Consider the following 22,719-nt stretch of genomic DNA (forward strand, 5'->3'; position numbering starts at 1 on the left):
AGACATAGATCAATGAAGTATAGATAATAATATATCTCGAAGGTTGACAATAACAAAGATGCCAATTATTGAATCCATGAAGAGATAAAGTGTGGGGGGGGAGTAATAATACATCCTTGTTACCAGCACAAGGAGGGGAAGAGGAGGGAGGGGAAGAGGAGGGAGGGGAGAAGGGGGGGGGAACAATCCAAAAGCTGACATTCCTCATATTGAATATTTCAGTTAATAAGAAGTGAAAAAGGCTACACAATATATAGGACCTTTGTTAATGAAAAATAGTTTGGCAGAAAACCAATCAATGCAATGAGACATTAATTTGTTTTTGAAAATCAGGTGAATTACGAAAAGAGATCCAGTTTTTCCAGGTATCAGAATGGTGGGTAGGATTATCGTGTGCGGTGGCGATCAGTTCTTCCATTTCTGAAATCCTCTCAATTTGGAGTAACCAGGATTGTAAAGAAGGTATTTTGTGGGTACCCCATAATCTGGGGATACACAACTTTGCTGCATTAATCATTATCCTGGATAATGATCTAAAATATTTAGGTGGTGGAGCAGCAAAGTGATGTAGGAGGAAATGAGCAGGTAATAGTTCTATGATTTGGTTCGTTATTTTTGTAATATGTTGACGGACCACGTTTCAAAATGGCCTGATGGACGGACATTCCCACCAAATGTGGAGCATATCTGCTGGATGCGTTTTACAACGCCAGCAAAGGTCAGATATTTTGTAATCAAATGTATTTAATAAATGTGGGGTGCGGTACCATTTTGTGAGGATTTTATAATTATTTTCCTGTATGGAAACATTTATTGAGCCTCTGAGGATATTCCTATAATTTTTTTCCCAATGATGTTCTTGGATCTCTATGTTTAGAGCTTTATTCCAATCATCACTCAGTTTGCCAAGATGTGTAGGGTAGGACACGTGTCCCAAAGAAGAGTGTGAATTTTGGAAAGTAGGTGTTGTTGTGGAGAATCTGCAACACATAATTTTTCAAACTTCGTGAAGATTGATGGATGGGTTTGATTTTTTAATGATAGGGGAGATGAAGTGGTGCAGTTGAGCATATTCCCAGAATGAAAAGGACTGGTTTTGGAGCTTTTCTTTTAATTCAGGATGTGATAGTAATTTCCCATTATGTAATAAATGGAATATTCTTAAACCCATTTCACAAGAAGTTTTGTGTAGAGAATGACGTGTTTGGCCTGGAAGAAATAAAGGGTTATGTAGAATCGGGGTTAAGGGACCTAGTTGTCTTGCCAGAGAGTGCTTGGGGTTGGAAGAGTGAAAGCAGCGTATGATAGGACCAATGAGAGGATGAAGTTTTAACGAGTTTGTGAATTCTGAGTATGGTAACCATGGGATACTTTGGATCGGGAGCTTAGTGAAGGTGTTTTCCAATGTAACCCAATCTTTTTTTTGTGTTTGAGTATGCCAATTAACGATTCGTAGGACGTGTGATGCTTTGTAGAGTAGGATATCTGAGATTCCCATTCCTCCTTTCGCTTTTGGTCTGGTTAGAGTGGAGAATTTTATGCGTGGGGATTTATGTTGCCAAATGAATGTTCTAATTGCTTTCTTGATGGAGGAGAAGAAACTGGAGGGAAGTTGGATAGGGATTGTTTGAAAAAGATATAGTATTCGGGGTAGTATATTCATTTTTACTATGGCAGCCCTGCCAAACCACGAAAAATGTGCTTGATGCCACCTTTTTGAGGGCAATGAACCTGGGTCCCAATCCTATGGACTCAAGAATTGCCCCCAAATAGTCCCAAGCCAGCCTGTCAAAGGCTTTCTCTGCATCTAGAGAAAGCATAAAGCCTTTCTTTTTTGTTGACGAGATTAGGTGGTGTATATTCAAAGCTTTAATTGTGTTGTCCCTGGCCTCCCGCACCGGTACAAAGCCTACTTGATCCTTATTAATCAGGGAGGGGACAAAAATTAATCTGTTGGCAAGTATTTTTGCAAAAATCTTTAAGTCGACATTTAGTAATGATATAGGGCGATAGTTTTGCACTAGTGAAGGATCTTTTCCAGGTTTCGGTATCACCGAAATATGCGCTTCCAACAAACTCGAATGATTTTAATTGTGGTTAGTTAAATTGTTAAAGGTTTGTAAGAAAGGCTCAGTCAGAACGTTAGAGAACATTCTGTAGTACGCTAATGAAAATCCGTCTGGTCCCGGACTTTTCCCAGGTTTCATTTGTTGCAATGCATTAAGGAATTCTTCTTTTGTAAGTGGACCATCTATGTTGTGTGATTGTTGTCTGGTTAAAGGTGGAAAGCCATTGTCTCTGATATATTCTTCAATAATTTTGGATCTGGAATTAGGTTTGGAGAAGGGGTTGTGCTCAGGAGGAAGATTGTAGAGTTTTTCTTAATATGTTGTGAATTCTTGCGCTATGTCAGTGTTTGACTGTTTTTTGTTACCTGCCGAGTCAAGGATGTAATGAATAGTATTTTGGCTTTTTTGAGTGGCTAGGGCTCTGGCAAGAAATTTCCCACTCTTTATTACTAAATTCGTAAAATAATTTTTTGGATAGAACAAATCGTTTCTTGATTTTTTTACCGAGTATATCCCTAATTTTTCCTCTTATTTCTTCCAATTCTTTTAAATGATTTTGGGCGTGGGATAATTTACAGATGAGTTCTTGTTTTTTGGCGCGTGTGAATAAGTCTGCAATGTTTTTTTGGGATAGTCTTTTCCTGGTAGCAGCCATCTTGAGCAATGAGCCCCTGATCACACATTTGTGCGTTTCCCATAAGGAAGTTGGATCTATATCTGGAGATCATTTAGCATTAAATAATATTTGATTTCTTGTTCTAGCAGTTTTGCATTTTGAGGGTTCATTATTAGTGAAGAGTCTATCATGTGGAATACTTAGCGATATAGAGATAGCATTGTGGCCAGACAGGCACATTGGCTCAATTGTGGCCGATTCCAGTAGGGGGATATCTTTCTGTGATATGAATAAATAATCTATTCTTGAGTAGCGGTTATGGGGTGAAGAGAAGAAGGTGTAGTTTTGCACCTGGATGTAAAAGGCGCCATGTGTCATGTAATGATAGGTCTTGTAGTTGGATTTTTATTTGTTTTAATGCCTTGAAAGGCATAGAAGAATGACCATTTGAAGTGTCCTTTAAAGGATTGAGTGCGACATTAAAGTCACCACCACAAATGGTACATCCCTCTTGGAAGGCAGCTAGCAATGTGTCTGAAGAAACTGACTTGGGCAGTATTTGGACTATAAATGTTGATAAATGTGAAAGGCATGTTCCACAGTTTCCCTTTGAGGGCCACATACCTGCCATCATCATCCACTAAAGAGTCTGTTCTGTCAAGGGAAATGCAATTCGAGATAAGGATTGAAGTACCTTTTGTTTTCACCAGATTGTTTGAAGAGTGAATCATTATAGGATATTCTCTGGTTCCATGTTGGAACGTGATCCGTCTTGAAGTGGGTTTCCTGTATGAAGGCAATATCTGCTTTAAGGGAACGTAGATACAATATTAGTTTGGATCTCTTTTCGGGTAGGTTTAGACCCTTGGCATTCAACGAAACAATCTTCAGGTGTTTAGTGTCCTGTGTTGGTATGTTTTGTTTCATAGTGAAAGTATTCCAATCAACAGGGGTGCTGGTGAGAATGATTTCTGTTACAATATTATTATATCTATATGTTTAGGTTTATGAAGTTCAGTTAGGAGTCAAGTAGGGTGGTGTTGTGGGGAAGGAAGGAGGGAAAGGGGGAAGAAAAATAGGTTAGATAGAACCAACTACAGTGATGGACCTGCTGCCACAGTTTTTTGGGGTGTGTTGTTGGTATGCGTCAGTACCGAAATTGTACTGTTGGGGTTTGTGGCAAGTGTCTGTGGTCTGAATATAGAAGACCAACTCTTATTAATAATGCAAAACAGTTAAATGTGATTAAGGTCTATGAAAAAGCCAACCGTCTAATCCCTTACTATGGAATTAAATCAAATAAGCACCATATATAATAACTGCATGTATGATTAGTTAGGCAGTGTTTGAGTTAGGATGTACAGTAAATGTAAAATAACAAAACAAGAGCATTTGTCTGTGACTGAAAAAGCTTCTCTTATATCAAAACTTATAAGAGAGAAACTGCTGTGAGATAAGATTAACTTGTCATTAACTGGAGCATGTAAAGATCTACACATATATGAAAATCTAGACATAAACAAATGTGTATGTATTCTTTAACTAGAATATCTATAAAAGACTCTCTCCCTTTCTACTTTTTCTTCTTCCACCTCTTTCCCCTTCTACTCCCTGCTTGACTGAGCAGCGCCATCTAGTGGTTAAAAAAAATATATGTCTTTTCTATTCAATGTAACAACAACCATATAGTGGAAGCAATTCAGTGCTGACAAATGCCATTCTCATTCTATTTGAAGGGTCATGCATTAATCTTGGGTTTATCATCATGCATATCAACACTGATAGAATTTAAACTTATTAGTAACGAGTCACCTTTTCGTCTCTTTTTCTTCTCATTACCCTCTTCTCTTAATAAAAGGAGTTATAAAAAAAAGGAGCACAAACACAAAACAAAAAGAGGGAATGTAGTAAGCTCCATATATGGACCCTTCTGAAGTTGAAGAGTAATACAAACCAGAGTATAAGTCCCAAGGTGGAGCTGCTTTTCAGGGAAATTAATGCAATATATTCTATTTTCTTGCAGGCGAGAGAATTTAAACGAAACGAATAGGAAAAGAAGAAAAAGAAAAGATGGTCTGAGAGTTAGTCTATCATTTACAGTTTGTGATCTTTCTTTGAGTTGTTAAATGTGATAGATCATTCTCTGCGGGGTCTCCTGTCAGCGGGAGATGTAGGGGCACTTCCTTGCCTTGGCGGGAATCTCTCATGCGGAGCTACAGGATGGTGAGGAGATAAATTAGGTCTTCTTGAAATCACAAAGTCGCCTGGTTGATGAATGTCCATGTCCTCTGCTTGGTATGGACGAGGTGATCTGCCGATATGAGACCAACCAGGAATTTCCATGCCCAGGGTATCACAAAACGCTGCCATGTTTTCTGGGTACCTAAGCGAGGCAAAGCGATCCCTTGTGCCAGCAAAAGGGGAATTTCCATTTGTATGGAATTTCTCTCTCTCTTAGCACTGATAGTAATGGGCGAAGTTCCTTACGTTTCTGCAATGTTATTTGAGAGAGATCTTGAAAGAGTTTCACTTCAACTCCTTGAAATAGAATTCTTCCTCTTATCCTTGCATTTTGTAGGATTTCCTCTTTCAGTTTAAAATTTACCAGACATCCGATTAGGTCTCTGGGGGGATCATTTTCTCTGCCTGTAGGCCTCAAGGCTCTGTGCAATCTTTCTATTTCAATGGGGGTATCCGGGGGTCGCCCCAGAAGATCATTGAAAATAGCTAGTGCAGATTGGGTAAGTTGTGCTGGCTCAACTGATTCTGGCAGACCTCTTATGCGTATATTATGCCTGCGTCTCCTGTTTTCTAAGTCTTCCACATGTCTCTGTAGGTCTCTTAGTTGAGTATTGTGAGAAGATATTTCTCTTTGGGCATCCATTATTTCAGTGTCATGTCTATCAGTCAGTTCTTCAACTTCGTCTAACCTGGATGACATGTTGTGCATTTATTTTTTAAGATCCTCTATTGCCGTAGATAGGGTTTTTTTTAATTTCGTCTGCCACTTCTTTTAATTCCTTTAGGGACACCACTGGGGCGGATGGAATTTGGAGAGGGGTGTCAGGCCTGTGCAGAGTAGATGTTGCTTGATGAGCCTGCTCACATGTCTCCTTTGTGGATGGTGCGGCCTGTGGTAACATAGGGGCCTGTGAGGCGGTGTCACCCAGTCCCTTCCTAAACATCTCAGGCACTTGTGGGGATGTGTGAGCCCCTGGATCCCTCGGGGATCGTGAGCGGGAAGTGGAGGAAGCCCGGTCAGATTTGCCCATGTTTTCTTCCTGTCACAGCACTTGTATAGATCGTTTTTGTGAAGCTTGTTTTTGGTATAAAAAAACCTTATGAGAAGGGAGACGGATGGCTGAGCGGGGGTTTTACATACCAATGGTCATATGTTAAGTGAGGGATGTGGAAAAAAACGAACGATGCGGCCTTACCGTATCCCAGATCGCGGCCGTGCACCGCTTTTAGGAAAGTCCGCGGCTTTTGGGCCTAACTAGGCCTCGATTGAAAATCTAGGTTCGATTTTCAAGATATTAGGTTAAAAGGGTGCCCCAAGGTCCAGGAAGACTGATTGAGGTACAGATGGTCTCCCAGATGTCGTTATTGTGGAGGATTGCTAAGGATTAAATAAGTAATCGGCGGAGCTCCTCTCCCAACCGTCCGTCTCGGTCCACTTCCTGCCAGGCCCCCCTTCATTTGTTCATGCTTTTTGTATATATTTTATTTTTATTTTAAGGAAAAAAATTATATTATATAGGAATATTTCAAATGTTCATACAGCACATGACTTATTGCTATACTGTGAATACAACAGAATAGCAGAATATCAAATCACACATGTCACACATCTCATATGTTTATTTTCTGTATGTAAGAAACAATCATTAAGTGAGTACTATGATATTTCTTATTAAATGAATAATGTCAAATCAAGAAAACAAATAATAGATATAGATAAATAGATACAAATAGTACAATAAAAATAGCTAAAAAACATTATGGTTTCTATAACTATATACAAGAAAACGAACTTCCCTTGATATTCATATGACATTTTTAGGAATCAGTATAAAAAAGTAGTAAAATATGCATCAGCAAAAAAGTGAAAATTTTAAATTGTTTAAAAATATGTTTAACAGTGGCGGCTGGCCGATAGGGGGCGCAGGGGTGGGGGGCAGGGGTGGGGCGCCCCCTCCCCCCCCCAAAAAAAAAAGAAGAAAAAAAAGATAAAATTAAAGAAAAAAAAAATTGTAAGGGGCGCCGGACCTAGTGCTGGGTATGGGGGGGGGGGTGGGTGGGGTTTTTGACCCCACCCTCGACTGGCAGAGGTGCCGATTGGTGCTCTTCTGGGGGTCATCGGGGCGCAGAGCAATGCGCCCCGACACTCCCCACTTTTCCGGTGTCTGGGCTGTGATTGGTCCAGACTCCAGCCTGGACCAATTACAGGAGGACATGGACCTGGTGACCGCTCCCGGCATCACGATCACCTTCCGTTCCCGCCAGAGAGAGGACACAGGAAAGGAGAGCGAGAGCCGCCGCCAGACGAAGCTGGGAGCCGGGAGGACCGAGGAATCGCCAGTCACCGCAGCCAAGGAGGAAGCCGGGAGGACCGAGGATGACGCTGGAGAAGCCGCCGCTGACTAGGTAAATGTAGTGAAGCCCGACCATCAGCCTGTGCGATCCTGAGCCTGTGCGGTGTGCAGTGTGTCTGTGCTGGTGTCGGGTGTCATAGATCAGTAGAACTCTTCTCTCTGATTCCTCCAGCAGCAGCTCCCAGTGTGTGGCTGTCAGTCCGGGCGGGACAGGGATCGGAGCACACACAGTTAGTACTGTACTGTCTGAGACTCATCCACTTTCCTGCGCTGGCTGGGCTCTGCTCCCTCCTCGGATTTCACACTTCATACAGCTCAGTGTCCTCCCAGCCAGGGCCGTCTTTAAGGGGCCCTGTCATTATTGTGGGGCCCAAAGCTGCCCCTTAAGCCCACGCTGCCCGGGAATGTCTGGAGTTGGGCTGGCTGGGATGGGTGCAGTGGCGTAGCGTGGGGGCCGCACCGGGCGCAACATCTGGGGGGGCGCATCCTGCAGTGTCACTCTGTCTGACATTATATATATTACTAACACGGTGTCATCACACACTGTTTGCGGCTGCCGGAATTTTTAGGCTGGGAGATAGCTGGCGGGCGCCCTATGGCTGGAAATTGCGGGTCGAGGCGGGGCGGAGCTGGACTGTGCCTCCCCTGCCCATTGGCGTAGCATTGCAAGCCAAGCCCCGCCTGTCGGCGGCATGTTCTGCACAGCTCAGTCAGCTCAGCGAATCAGCAGCCTTCTTTTCACTCAGCCGCCCGGCGCTGTCACAGGAATCATTCATCTCTATCTTTCCAGTTGTGGTGAGCACAGCGTGAAGATGACTGAAGAGAGAGTTGTGAGATGTGAGGTGAGACCATGAGAGATGTTTTTCTGGACTGACAGACACACAAGGCATCTAGGGAGGGAGGAGGAGGGGGGGGGGAGCAGCCTGGACTGGAGAGCACTGACTGCAGTAAAGTGAAAGTGGAACTGTAGGGGAGGTCAGTGTAGGTGTCAGTAGGGGGTGGGTCAGTGAAGGGGGTCAGTGTAGGTATCAGTAGGAGGGGGGTTAGTAAAGGGGGGTCAGTGTAGGTGTCAATGTGGGGGGGGGTCAGTGTAGGTGTCAATGTGGGGGGTCAGTGTAGGGGAATCAGTAAAGGGGTCAGTGAAGGGATCAATGTGGGGGGGGGCAATGTAAGGGTTCAGTGAAGGGGGTCAATGTAGGGGGGGGTCAGTGTAGGTGTCAATGTGGGGGGGGGTCAGTGAAGGGGTCAATGTAGGGGGGTCAGTGTAAGGGTTCAGTGAATGGGGGGTCAATGTAGGGGGGTCAGTGTAGGTGTCAGTGTAGGGGGGTCAGTTTAGGGGTTAGTATAGGGGGGGTTAGTGTAGAGGGGGGTCAGTGTAGGAAGGAGGTCAGTCTAGAGGTCAGTCTAGGGGGCAGAGAAGAAGGGTCAGTGAAGGGGGGGGACAGTGTATGTGTCAGTGTAGGTGTCAGTGAAGGGGTCAGTGAAGGGGTCAGTGTAGGGGGGTTCAGTCTAGGGGGGTCAGTGAAGGAGGGGCAGGAATGGAGGGGCAGGGAAGAAGAGTCAGTGAAGGGGGGTCAGTGTAGGTGTCAGTGTAGGTGTCAGAGTGGGGGGGGATGTCAGTGTAGGGGTGTAAGTGTAGGGGTCAGTGAAGGTGTCAGGTAGGTCAGTGTAGGAATCAGGAATGTCAGTGTAGGGGGTCAGTGTAGTAATAAGGTAGGTCAATGTAGTGATCAGGGTTGGTTAGTGCAGGAATCAGGTAGGTCTGTGTAGTGGTCAGGTAGGTCTGTGTAGGTGTCAGTATAGTAATCAGGTAGGATAGTGTAGGAATCAGGTAAGTCTCTGTAGTGGTCAGATAGGTCTCTGTAGGTGTCAGTATAGTGATCAGGTAGGTTAGTGCAGAAAACAGGTAGGTCAGTGTAGGAGTCAGTGTAATTGTCATATTGGTTAGTGCAGGAATAAGGTAGGTCAGTGTAGGTTTCTGTGTAGTGGTTAGGTAGGTCTGTGTAGGTGTCAGTATAGTAATCAGGTAGGTTAGTGTAGGAATAAGCTAGGTCAGTGTAGTGGTCTGTGTAGATTTGTGTAGGGGGCGCAAATTACTTACCTTGCCCCAGGCGCTGACAACCCACGCTACGCCACTGGATGGGTGGAGAAACATCCGACACTGCTTCTGGCGCCCTGCTACAGACAGTGATGTCTGCTGCCTCAGCGTGTCAGGCTGCAAAGGTGGAGGGCAACCCGACTCCTCTGCCCTGCCTGTTACTCTATTCCTGCTCCGGGACTCAGCCTTCTCTCTCCCTTCTGGTTTTCTGCTGTTACTTCCTACTTTATCCTGCGGGTGGAGTGGCTGGTCGGGCTGCTGAACAATAGAGCTCCGACTGAGCTTTTACAGCCATATGGGGGTGGGTCTGGAGAGCTCTGTGGTATAAGGGGCCCAGTAGCAAGGTAAGAACTATTGCAAGTTTCTTCATTTACTGACAGTGCTTTGTCTCTCCTTTTCCAGCCTGCAGAACATCTCTCCTCTCTTGTGATGATCTGCAGGGCAGGGAGAGAGGACACATGTGTGATGTTCAGCAGGACAGGGAGAGAGGACACATGTGTGATGATCTGCAGGGCAGGGAGAGAGGACACATGTGTGATGATCTGCAGGGCAGGGAGAGAGGACACATGTGTGATGATCTGCAGGGCAGGGAGAGAGGACACATGTGTGATGATCTGCAGGGCAGGGAGAGAGGACACGTGTGATGTTCAGCCAGCAGGACAAGGAGAGAGGACACATGTGTGATGATCTGCAGGGCAGGGAGAGAGGACACATGTGTGATGATCTGCAGGACAGGGAGAGAGGACACATGTGTGATGATCTGCAGGACAGGGAGAGAGGACACATGTATGATGATCTGCAGGACAGGGAGAGAGGACACATGTGTGATGATCTGCAGGGCAGGGAGAGAGGACACATGTGTGATGTTCAGCAGGACAGGGAGAGAGGACACATGTGTGATGTTCTGCAGGGAAGAGAGAGAGGAGATGATGTTTGTAATGATCTGCAGGGCAGGGAGAGAAGAGATGTGTGATGTTCTGCAGGGCAAGGCATGGAGAGAGGAGACAGGTGTGATGTTCTTCAGAGCTGGGAAAGGGGAGACAGGTGTGATGTTCTGCAGGGAGAGGAGAGACAGGTGTGATGTTCTGCAGGGCTAGAGACAGGTGTGATGGTCTGCAGGGCTGAAGTCAGGTGTGAAGGTCTGCAGAGCTGAAGACAGGTGTGGTGTTATGTGACAGGTGTGATGTTCTGCAGGACTGTAGACAGCTGTGATGTTCTGCAGGGCTTAAGACCTGTGTGATGCTCTGCAGGGCTGGAGACATGTGTGATGCTCTGCAGGGCTGGAGACATGTGCGATGCTCTGCAGGGCTGGAGATATGTGAGATGCTCTGCAAGGCTGGAGACAGTGAGTGGTAATAATATGCTGTAACCTCTAGCAACCAATAAGCGATCGGTAATAAGGATGTACCCTCTAGCAACCAATGGGTGAGCGGTAATGATGTGCAGTAATGTCTACCAACCAATCAGTGAGCAGTAATGATGTACAGTAACCTCTAGCAACCAATCAGTGAGTGCGGACCATTTCTTTGTTTACATTAATTACGTTTTTTTAGATAAGTCTATGTGTGTGTTTGTTTTTTTGGGATATGTCTTTGTGCTATGGGATGTTGGGGGTGGAGAGTGAAATTGCATAGGGGGAGGGGCGGGGGGCCCAAAGAAAAAGTTTGCCCAGGGTCCAATCAATATTAAAGATGGCCCTGCTCCCTGCAACCACAATTTGGCACTTGAGGAGCCCGGAGTGTGTGCGGACTGCCTCCTTATTCCATACTCTATGTCACACTACTGCCTCAGCACTCACATGGCTTACTCAGAGTTATGAGTACAGTGACAACTCCCCATGCAGTAATAGGAACACTGGGCGCTGGGTGATCCCTACACTGACCATGATCATGCCCAAAGGTGTCTCCCTTGCCTCTTTATCCAGAGTGGAGACACCCTAAGACAGCACCTTAGTTATTGGCCCGATTACCAGGTAAAAAATAAAGGAAAAAAGCCTAAAAAGAAAATGAATGCAGCCACCACATTTAAAGTGGGAGTAAACTCCCTTTGTTGATTCATTCCTATAGGTAAGCTATGTCACTGCATTGAAAGGGGGCCTGTATACTGGTCACTACATTGAAAGGGCATGTATGCTGGTGACTACATTGAAAGGGCATGTATGCTGGTCACTACATTGAAAGGGCATGTATGCTGGTCACTACATTGAAAGGGGCCTGTACGCTTGTCACTGCATTGAAAGGGGGCCTGTACGCTTGTCACTGCATTGAAAGGGGGCCTGTACGCTTGTCACTGCATTGAAAGGGGCATGTACGCTGGTCACTACATTGAAAGGGGACATGTACGCTGGTCACTACATTGAAAGGGGGCATGTACGCTGGTCACTGCATTGAAAGGGGGCCTGTACTGTGGGATTAGTGCTAGGGGGTCTGTACTGTGGGGTTTGTGCTAGGGGGTCTGTACTGTGGGGTTTGTGCTAGGGGTCTGTACTGTGGGATTAGTGCTAGGGGGCCTGTACTGTGGGGTTTGTGCTAGGGGGTCTGTACTGTGGGGTTTGTGCTAGGGGGCCTGTACTGTGGGGTTTGTGCTAGGGGGTCTGTACTGTGGGGTTTGTGACACTCTCAGTCAGTGTATCCCATAATAGGGGGTGTGTGGCGCGCTTCAGAAGTGGAAAACAAGGTTAAAAGTGTTGATTGTGGTTAAAATATTTGTGTAGTGTAAAAAATGTGCTGATGTTACACCATTCCTTATCCTTATGATTGTGAATATGTTGAACTTCAATCAAGCCAAAATTTAAATAAATCAGTATAAAATCTATAAAGTGTTAAACCAGGTATTCCAAACTATAAAGTGCTAAGTGCTTTCAATATTCAATAATTACATATCAAATCAACAAAGTCTTTAAACTCATTTAAATTAATAAAGTGCGATATCGGTGAATGTCCGTTTTTTCTTCCACCACAGAAAAGTATATTCAACTATGTATCTTCAACTTAAAACACAAAGTGCTTCCGTGCAAGTAAGAAAAGGTGCTGTGACTTGTTCCTCCACCAGGTGTCACTTCTAGGTGCTCTAAACTCTCACCTTAATGGAGTGTATAAATTGCCTGTGTATATATATTTGACCCCCGATTGGGTGATAACCGGCTTGTGTGTCCTGTCTCTTGAGTCCTATTCGTGGTCCCGGGATACCTCTCAGGGTCCGTATTGGGATGCCTTTTATCCTAGGGGTCCTTAACTCCTAGCTCAACCTCGGGGCTCATCAAACACAGAGGGCCATCATGGTGCAGTATTTAAAACCAATTTATTTATAAAAAAATCATTGCACTTACATTTCATCAACTTGTTATGGGAGTAGAAACACTCTGAATAGCGTTGGGAGACCTTGGCTCTGGTCCGTAACGTCACTTCCGTTTCTTTTTGCGGCTCCTCCTACGCGTTACGTCATGTCACGTGACTTCCTCCAGTCACTTGCACGGAAGCACTTTGTGTTTTAAGTTGAAGATACATAGTTGAATATACTTTTCTGTGGTGGAAGAAAAAACGGACATTCACCGATATTGCACTTTATTAATTTAAATGAGTTTAAAGACTTTGTTCATTTGATATGTAATTATTGAATATTGAAAGCACTTAGCACTTTATAGTTTGGAATACCTGGTTTAACACTTTATACTGATTTATTTAAATTTTGGCTTGATTGAAGTTCAACATATTCACAATCATAAGGATAAGGAATGGTGTAACATCAGCACATTTTTTACACTACACAAATATTTTAACCACAATCAACACTTTTAACCTTGTTTTCCACTTCTGAAGCGCGCCACACACCCCCATATTTAAATTTTGTATCAACTGGTTCCTGGTACCAGTCTCGTGGTGCAGCAATAAGAAGGGACCTAAACTACCTCAGATAGCGCAGGAACCACCCACACACACATAAGTATCCCATAATAGGGTGTCTCTTACAGTATATCCCATAATAGGGTCCCTGCTCCCTATTATGGGATATACTAGTGCTGATGGACCCCTTAATATGTGATATATTGGGAGAATTTGTTCACGCAGGGGATAAAATGGGTGGAGTCTATAAGGGGTGGGGCTTCTGAGAAATGTGATGGGTCAATATAGAAGGGCGGGGTCTTGCGCCCCCCATCTTAAAACTTCACCAGCTGCCACTGATGTTTAGGTATATGTTATAATTAGCTGAAAATGTATTCTTACTGAAAATATCCTATGGTTTCCCTTTAATCTACATTTTTTCTGTCACCAGAAAAAATGGCTGATGGGCCCCTTACTGTACATGTCACTAGCTGATCATCACAGTTGTACAAATTTAAGTTTCTTTTTATAATGTAGGGACCGTGCATTACCACTTGCCCTCTGGAAGATTTATCAACCTTCATGACCAGGCCATTGTTTTGCAATATGGCACTGCATTACTTTAACTGACACATGCAACGCTGTACTCAAATGAAATTTATGTCCTTTATCCCACAAACAGAGCTTTCTTTTGGTGGTACTTGATCACCTCTGGGTTTTTTATTTTTTGCGCTATAAACAAAAAAGGACCAACAATTTTGAAAAAAAAAAAACTCATATTTTTATTTTCTGCTATAAAACCCATCCTATTAAAAAAAAAAAAATGTAAAAAATAAGATTTCTTCATTAATTTAGGCCAATATGTATGCTGCTACATATTGTTTGTAAAAAAATCCCAATAAGCGTATATTGATCGGAAAGTTACATAGTTACATAGTTACATAGTAGGTGAGGTTGAATAAAGACAATCGTCCATCCAGTTCAACCTGTGTAGGTGTGTGTGGCCGTAATCATCTCACATAGCCCTTAATGTCCTGATCCTTGAGATGTAAGTCTAAGAGTCTTTTGAAAGCCACCATATTTCCCGCAGAAACCACCTCTTGTGGTAGACAATTCCACAATCTTGTAGTCCTAACAGTAAAGAACCCTCCTCGTTGCCTGAGGTTAAAACGCTTCTCCTCTAATCGCATTGTATGTCCTTGAGTCCTCATGCAATTCCTTCGAATGAACAGTTTTTTTTCTAAGCTGAGATCCCCATTAAGATATTTATAAATTGCTATCATGTCCCCCCTCAGAATTCTCTTCTCCAGGGAGAATAAATCGAGCGATTGCAGCCGCTCTTCATAGTTAAGGTCCTCAAACCCCCTAATCAGTTTAGTTGCCCTTCTCTGGACTCTCTCCAGCTCCAACACATCCCTCCTGAGGACTGGCGACCAGAACTGGACAGAATACTCCAGATGCGGTCGGACCAGAGTTTTATAAAGTGGAAGGATTATAGTCTTATCTCTGGAATACATCCCTTTCTTTATGCATGCTAATAATCTGCTGGCTTTGGCAGCTGCCGCTTGACATTGCATGCTGTTGCCTAATCTATCATCAACCAAGACTTCCAGATCTTTCTCCATTTTTGATTCCCCCAAGGGTTCCCCTCCTAACGTGTATTGTGTTTTTATGTTTTTAGTCCCCAAGTGCAAAACCTTACACTTCTCCACGTTAAACCTCATTTGCCATGTCGTTGCCCACTCCGTTATTTTGTCCAGGTCATTCTGTAGGATATCTGCTTCATGCTGTGTAGTTATTGGCCTGGCCAATTTTGTGTCATCTTCAAAAACTGATAACGAACTACTGATCCCGTCCTCAATGCTGTTTATGAATAAATTGAACAAGGTTGGTCCCAGGACTGAGCCCTGGGGCACCCCGCTTACTACCTCAGACCAGTCTGAGTATGCGCTGTTTATTACCACCCTTTGGACACGGCCTTTTAGCCAGTTTCGTATCCAAGAGCAAACCCTGCTGTCGATACCTGCAGACCTTATTTTATAAATTAAGCGCTTGTGGGGAACTGTATTAAACGCCTTAGCGAAATCCAAGTACACCACATCCACTGGTCTGCCCCTATCTAGCTCACGGCTCACCTCCTCGTAGAATGCTAAGAGATTGGTTTGACAAGAACGCCCATTTGTAAACCCGTGCTGATTACTGCTGGTCCCAGGACTGAGCCCTGGGCCACCCCGCTTACTACCTCAGACCAGTCTGAGTATGCGCTGTTTATTACCACCCTTTGGACACGGCCTTTTAGCCAGTTTCGTATCCAAGAGCAAACCCTGCTGTCGATACCTGCAGACCTTATTTTATAAATTAAGTGCTTGTGGGGAACTGTATTAAACGCCTTAGCGAAATCCAAGTACACCACATCCACTGGTCTGCCCCTATCTAGCTCACGGCTCACCTCCTCGTAGAATGCTAAGAGATTGGTTTGACAAGAACGCCCATTTGTAAACCCGTGCTGATTACTGCTGATGATGTTGTTGTCTTTAGCATACTCTACGATATAGTCCCTTATCATCCCCTCCAGAAGTTTACATATTATTGATGTCAAACTTACAGGCCTATAATTTCCTGGGATATGCCTCTGCCCCTTTTTGAATATCGGAATCACGTTAGCCTTCCTCCAATCCCCTGTTACATCTCCTGTCCTAATACTGTCAGCAAAGATCAGGAACAGTGGTCTAGATATAACCTTACTGAGTTCCTTGAGTACTCTCGGATGTACGCCATCCGGGCCTGGTGATTTGTTTGTGTTAAGTTTATCCAGCCTTTCCCTGATTTCACCCTCTGTTAGCCATAGTGGCAAGTCCTGTGTATTACTACTAACCATACAGTCAGGGTCAGTGTACCCCATACAGTCATGGTCAGTGTACCCCATACAGTCATGGTCAGTGTACCCCATACAGTCATGGTCAGTGTACCCCTCCTTTTCCTGTGTAAAGACTGACGATAAAAAAGCATTCAGCACGGTTGCTTTTTCAGTGTCCTCTGTAACCATCCTCCCATCATCGTTAATTATGTGTGCAATATGCTCTGCCCTAGTTTTTTTGCTGTTGATATATTTAAAGAATTTCTTTGGTTTTTTTTTACTATCCTCCGCTATTTGTCTCTCAAAGTTGATTTTAGCCATCTTGATTTCTTGTTTACTTTTCTTATTAGCCTCCTTGTATTGCTCGAAAGCCGATACTGTGCCCTCTGATTTATATTTCTTGAAGGCCAATTTTTTTCCCCTAATAAGTTTTTTAATGCTACGGTTTAGCCAGCCAGGTTTGGCTTTGTCTCTTCTAAATTTATTTCCCATAGGAATGCACTGCAAGATGCACTTGCTTAATATGTTCCTAAAGCATTCCCATTTTTCCTCTGTGGTCAGTGATCCCAGGGTTTGGTCCCAGTTTACCCTTTCCATCAATGAGTACAATTTTGGAAAGTTTGCCCTTCTGAAGTCTAGGGTTCTTATGTTCCCAACTTGCCTTGTTATATTGTTATTTATACTAAATGTGATCATCCTGTGATCGCTAGAGCCCAGGTTGTCCTGGACTCCTACCTCCGAGATTATGTCTGGGTCATTAGTGATCAATAGATCCAGGACTGCGTTTTCTCTGGTAGGGGAATCCACCAACTGTGACATGTAGTTGTCCTGTAAGGTTTCCGTGAATAGACGGGCCTTCTGAGAGTGTGCAGTCCCCTCATCCCAGTCAATGTCGGGATAATTGAAGTCCCTCAATATGATGACTGATCCCAATCTTGCCACTTTACCCAAAAGTGCTAAAAATTCCAGCTCTACCTCCTCCCCTTGGTTAGGTGGCCTATAGCAAACCCCCACAACTACTTTTCCCTTTTCTCCTTCCCTATGGAGTTCAACCCACACAGATTCTAAATCCATGCTCATCCCATCCGTAATGTCACTCCTTTCTGTCATCTTTATATTGTTCTTGACATAGAGACATACCCCTCCCCCTCTTTTTCCTACCCTGTCCTTCCAGTACACCGAATACCCTTGGATATTGGCCAGCCAGTCATGTGAGGGGTCGAACCAAGTCTCTATTATTCCCACAAGGTCTATGTCATCCTCATGTACTAACATTTCCAATTCATCCATTTTATTAGCTAGGCTCCTGGCATTAGCATATACCCCTCTTAGTTTTACGGAAGTTAAAGGTGATTGGCGGTTATGTCTATTCCTGTTTGGTCTGAGGTTTTCCCGCACAGACCTGCCAATTGACATTGTGGACCTACTGTCGCTGCTGATCCTACCACTGCCTTCAGTCCTTTGCTCCCTCCTGACTGATTCTACTTCTGAGCCCTCCCCCCCCCGTCTCCTAGTTTAAAAGCCCCTCCAACTTGGTGGCCATCTTTCTCCCCAAAAGAGCTGTACCGTCCCCATTAAGGTGCAGCCCATCCTTGCTAAAGAGCCGGTAGCCGACTGCGAAGTCAGCCCAGTTCTCCAGGAACCCAAACCCCTCCTTCCTACACCAGTTCCTCAGCCACTTGTTAAGTTCCCCAATCTCCTTCTGCCTCTCTTGTGTGGCTTGAGGTACAGGCAGTATTTCAGAGAAAACCACCTTGGAGGTCCTTTTCCTCAATCTATTACCTAAGTCCTTGAAATCATTCTTTAGGATCCTCCACCTACCTTTTCCTTTGTCATTAGTGCCCACATGCACCATGACCGCTGGGTCATCCCCAGCCCCGCACAATAATCTGTCTGTCAGATCTGCAATGTGCCGAACGCGGGCGCCCGGTAAACAACACACTGTTCGGTTACCGAGATCTTTCTTACAGATTGCCCTCTTTGTCCTCTTGATAATTGAGTCGCCCACTACCACAACCTGTCTAACCTTTCCTGAGTTACGGCCCCCCTTCTTCCTGGAGCCGCCCCTCCCCTGGCAGTTGGGGGAGGGTGCCTGCTCCAGCTCTGCCACCCCTGAGTTGATATCCCCCTCAACCTGCAATTCGGCAAATATGTTAGGGTGTACTAACTCTGGACTGGCCTCCCTGACACTCTTCCCACTAGGCTTCCTAACGGTCACCCAACTGCGTACCTCTGATGCCTGCATCTCCTCTACTCCTTCCTCCTCTATGCTAGCCCCTGCCAGCGCCTGATGGGTAATGTCCAAGCTCCTTTCCAGGTTGTTGATGCGACGCAGTCTTGCCACTGTGTTCTCTAGATCCACGATGTGGGCTTCCAGAGCAACAAGTCGCTCACATCTTGCACAGCAGTATTCGTCCTTGATTGGATCACCAAGAAACTCATACATGGCGCAAGAAGTGCACTGAGTGGCATCCCCAATCCTGTCGGACATTACCCACTACTCTATGGGGATAATGTTAACGACCTGCTCTTCCTTGCCTACACTACCTCTAACTCCCCTGGTACTAAACCTGGGGTACTCACCAGTCGCTAGTATACTAACCAGTCACTAAGATACTCACCAGTCGCAAAGATACTCACCAGTCGCAAGGATACTCACCAGTCGCAAAGATACTCACCAGTCGCAAAGATACTCCCTGTAGCAAAGATACTCACCAGACGCAGATACTCACCAGTCGCAAGGATACTCACCAGTCGCAAAGATACTCCCTGTCACAAAGATACTCACCAGACGCAGATACTCACCAGTCGCAAAGATACTCACCAGTCGCAAAGATACTCTCTGTCGCAAAGATACTCAGCAGTCGCAAGGAAACTCACCCGTCGCAAGATACTCACCCGTCGCTAGAAACTCACCAGTCGCTAGAAACTCACCAGTCGCAAGAAACTCACCAGTCGCTAGATACTCACCAGTCGCAAGATACTCACCAGTTGCAAAGATCCTCACAAGTCACAAAGATCCTCTCCAGTCGCAAGGATACTCACCAGTCCAAAGATCTTCACCAGTCAGTCAGTCGCAGAGCACAGTCAGACAGTCGCAGAGCAGTCAGACAGTCGCAGAGCAGTCAGTCACAGCGCAGTCAGTCCGTCGCAGAGCAGTCAGCCAGTCACAGCACAGTCAGTCAGTCGCGGCACAGTCGGTCAGTCACAGAGCAGTCAGTCAGTCGCAGAGCTGACAGTCAGTTAAAGCGTCTATATATATATTATCTATATCTATCTCGATATAGATATTGATATAGATATATATCTATATATAAATATAGATATATATATCTATCGTTTTTTTCGGGGGGGGGGGGGGGTTAAATAAAGAGCTCTGGAACTCAACTGCATTTGGCCAAACACAAACTCATACACATCACTCATACACATGACTAATACAACCTGAAATGTCCTGAGCAACAAGTGGTTAGAAATTCTGCCTTGCAGCACTGGCATTGTGTGTTCGAATCCCAGACCTACCTACAAATTTCTCTGTGGGCAACAATCAGATCTCTCCCCCCCTCAAATCTTCCTGCTCCTCGACGGCTTGATCAATGACACAACGCAATGCATGCTCCAGAAAGAAGGCGTAAGGTATGATGTCACTTATGGCGCCCTGGCTGTGGCTGACCAGTTTGGTGATCTCATCGAATGGCCGCAGAAGTCTGCATGCGTCCCGCATGAGCAGCCACTGGCGAGGTGAAAAAAACCCAAGCTCCCCAGAACCTGTCCTGCCGCAGAGTTCATACAGGTAGTCGTTAACTGCACATTTCTGCTGGATCAGCCTATCAAGCATAGGCAACGTTGAGTTCCATCGCATCGGGCAGTCACAAATAAGAAGCCTGATGGGCAGGTTGTGTCGCCGCTGAATGTCAGCAAGGCGAGCCATGGCTGTGTAAGATCTTCGAAATGGCCCGAGATTTTCCTGGCCTGCCGCAAGACGTCCTGGACCCCAGGGTATTTGGCAATGAATCGCTGCACCACCAAGTTCAGGACATGTGCCATGCATGGCACATGTGTTATTTTGCCCTGTTTCAGCGAGCTCAGCAGATTGGCACCGTTGTCGCACACCACTTTACCAACTGTCAAATTCAGCGGTGTCAGCCACTGATCTGCCTGTGAACGCAAAGCTGAAAGGAATGCAGGACCAGTGTGGCTCTTGGCTTCCAGGCACAACAGACGCAGCACAGCATGGCAACGCATCACCTAGAATGTGGAATAGCTTCTGGGGATCTTGGGCAGTGCAGCGGAAGAGACATTAGCAGTGGAAGAGGAGGAGTCAGCCGAGGAGGAGAGGGAGGATGGAGGAGGAGAAGAAGAGGCAGGCCTGCATGCAATCTGTGGCGGTACAACCAAATCTACATGGGTGCCATGGGTTACATGCTTGACAGCCGTCAGAAGGTTCACCCAGTGGGCAGTAAAAGTGATATACCTTCCCTGCCCGTGTTTGCTAGACCATGTGTCTGTGGTCAGATGTATCTTGGCACCAACACTGTGTGCCAGAGATATATTCACTTGCCACTGAACATGGCCATACAGCTTACATAGGGCCTGATTCATAGTACAGCCAATTGGCGTTTTGGCGGGTTTTTTGCGAACCGGCGAATTCGTACGTCAGAATTGGTATTCAGAGAACGGCGGGTGGAAAATAGCGCCTAGTGTGAGATTCATTAAGATGCAACAAGGTCAGAGCGCGACTTAAAAACACGCCAGCTAAAAGCTCGACTAAAGTTTTGCCAAATTTTCCCCTGTACCCCCAAAAATCCCAAATCACTGTGGAAGGTGTGGAAGACAATTTGGAGATGACTGGCTTTTAAAAAATGTGAAAAAACTGACTAAGAAAGAGAGATATCTGCGAAAGTGTAGAAAGGTTAAAAAGCTCCTCCAGCCCCGAGCTGCGAACGCGCGAATGTGCGCATGCGCAACGCCAAATAGGCTCAAAAAATTCCGCCAGCGCGATATTGGGCAATTTCTTTTTTGAATACCGATTGACAATCCGCTGTCTCGGCCATAGAAAATGGAAAAAACCGGCGGAATTGGAAAAACATGCACACTTCCAACAAGGGATCCCTTAGTAAACACCATCACATTCCATACACCTTTCCTGCTAACTCAGAAATCATAACAGTGAAATCTACAGTGTTTATATAGAACCTCCACATTATCTGAAAAATCACACAAAATATTACATTGGGGAACGGGTCGTCAGATAGAACAAAAATAGATGTAAAACATATTTCAAAGAAAGATTATTAGCATTTCACACATATCAAGGAAATGTCACAATTTTGACAATATTTTATGTGTTTCAAAAGAATATTTTTCTAAATATATTGCAAATACTACCTTTTCTTCCATATGGGTATGGCCAAGTGTTACCATTTTACTACACATTTAACTGAAGGTATATATATATATATATCCCCATACTTGGCTAATTAGCAAAGTATGCCCAACAAACAAATATAGCTTTAGCTCACAATATTGCTACATATTGACTTTATGTGGCATCTTTTGTATTTTGTTCATGTCTTTAGATTAAAAGTTTGCTGATACACATGCCTTTTTCAAACATGAACAAAATTAATGATGTGAACATTTGGAGATATCCAAGTGTTGCCCATACAGAGGGCTCCTTCTGGATTCGAACTTACAAACCTACAGCAGGAAGGCAGACTCCCTAATCATTGTGCTATTTCTCAGTGAGCGTTGGGCGTTTTCCTCATGCCGTCAAAATGCTCACATGGGAACAGGGGCCATTGAACTAAATAGGATTGGATTTTTTGGCTGTTTTGGGAGTTGATCCTTGAGCTGTACAAATCCCCCTCAAACGCCCCCAAACGGGCTACGTTCACATGTAGGTGTTCGTGGTCTGTTTTTGGGGCTTTTTTAGGTGATTTCATATAACAATGCCTGCCCAAAAAATGCATGTCAAAACGCCTGGGAAAACGCCAGCAAAAACGCCCATAAGAACACCTGATATAATTGCCACGGCAAAATTAGGGATGTTCATGAGTGATGAGTCAGATTGTTGGCTTACATATCTGTTCAATCTTCACAATCTCACTTCCCAAATCCCAAAAGGTGTGTTTCAATTGTTTCCCTAAATATATATTTCTCTCTCTCTCGCTCTCTCATGTAATTGTATATATATGTATGTATTCCTGTATCTAAACATTCTAAATAATGACTAGCAAACTTGAAGAGAGAATTTTATCAACTCACATATATACACACCTACATACATACATACATGTATTTGGGCTGTTTAGGTCTCTCTCCTCCTCCTCATTTCTATTTCCCTTTTTTTGGCAACTGAGCATGCTCCAAAACACACAGGACACACACAGTTACATTTTTGCCTGGGAGTTAACATTCTGGGTGTGTGTTTGCTTTGATTATATATAGCTCACTCAGACATCAGGAAAGATTTGACCTACGAAGAGGTCCAATATATTGTGTGTCACATGCTTTATGGTTAACATTTGGGGGCCTTTGTTATTTATGGAGGTGCGATTTGGCTGTGTTGTGTGTTGACTCTCTGTAAGTATTTATCGCTGTTAACATAATTGTGTATTGTTCTGTCAATCTGCACATGCATCTGTAGATTATGGGCTCTTT

Source organism: Pelophylax lessonae, assembly GCF_965119305.1.
Source record: "Pelophylax lessonae genome assembly, chromosome: 3".
Lineage (NCBI taxonomy): Eukaryota > Metazoa > Chordata > Amphibia > Anura > Ranidae > Pelophylax > Pelophylax lessonae.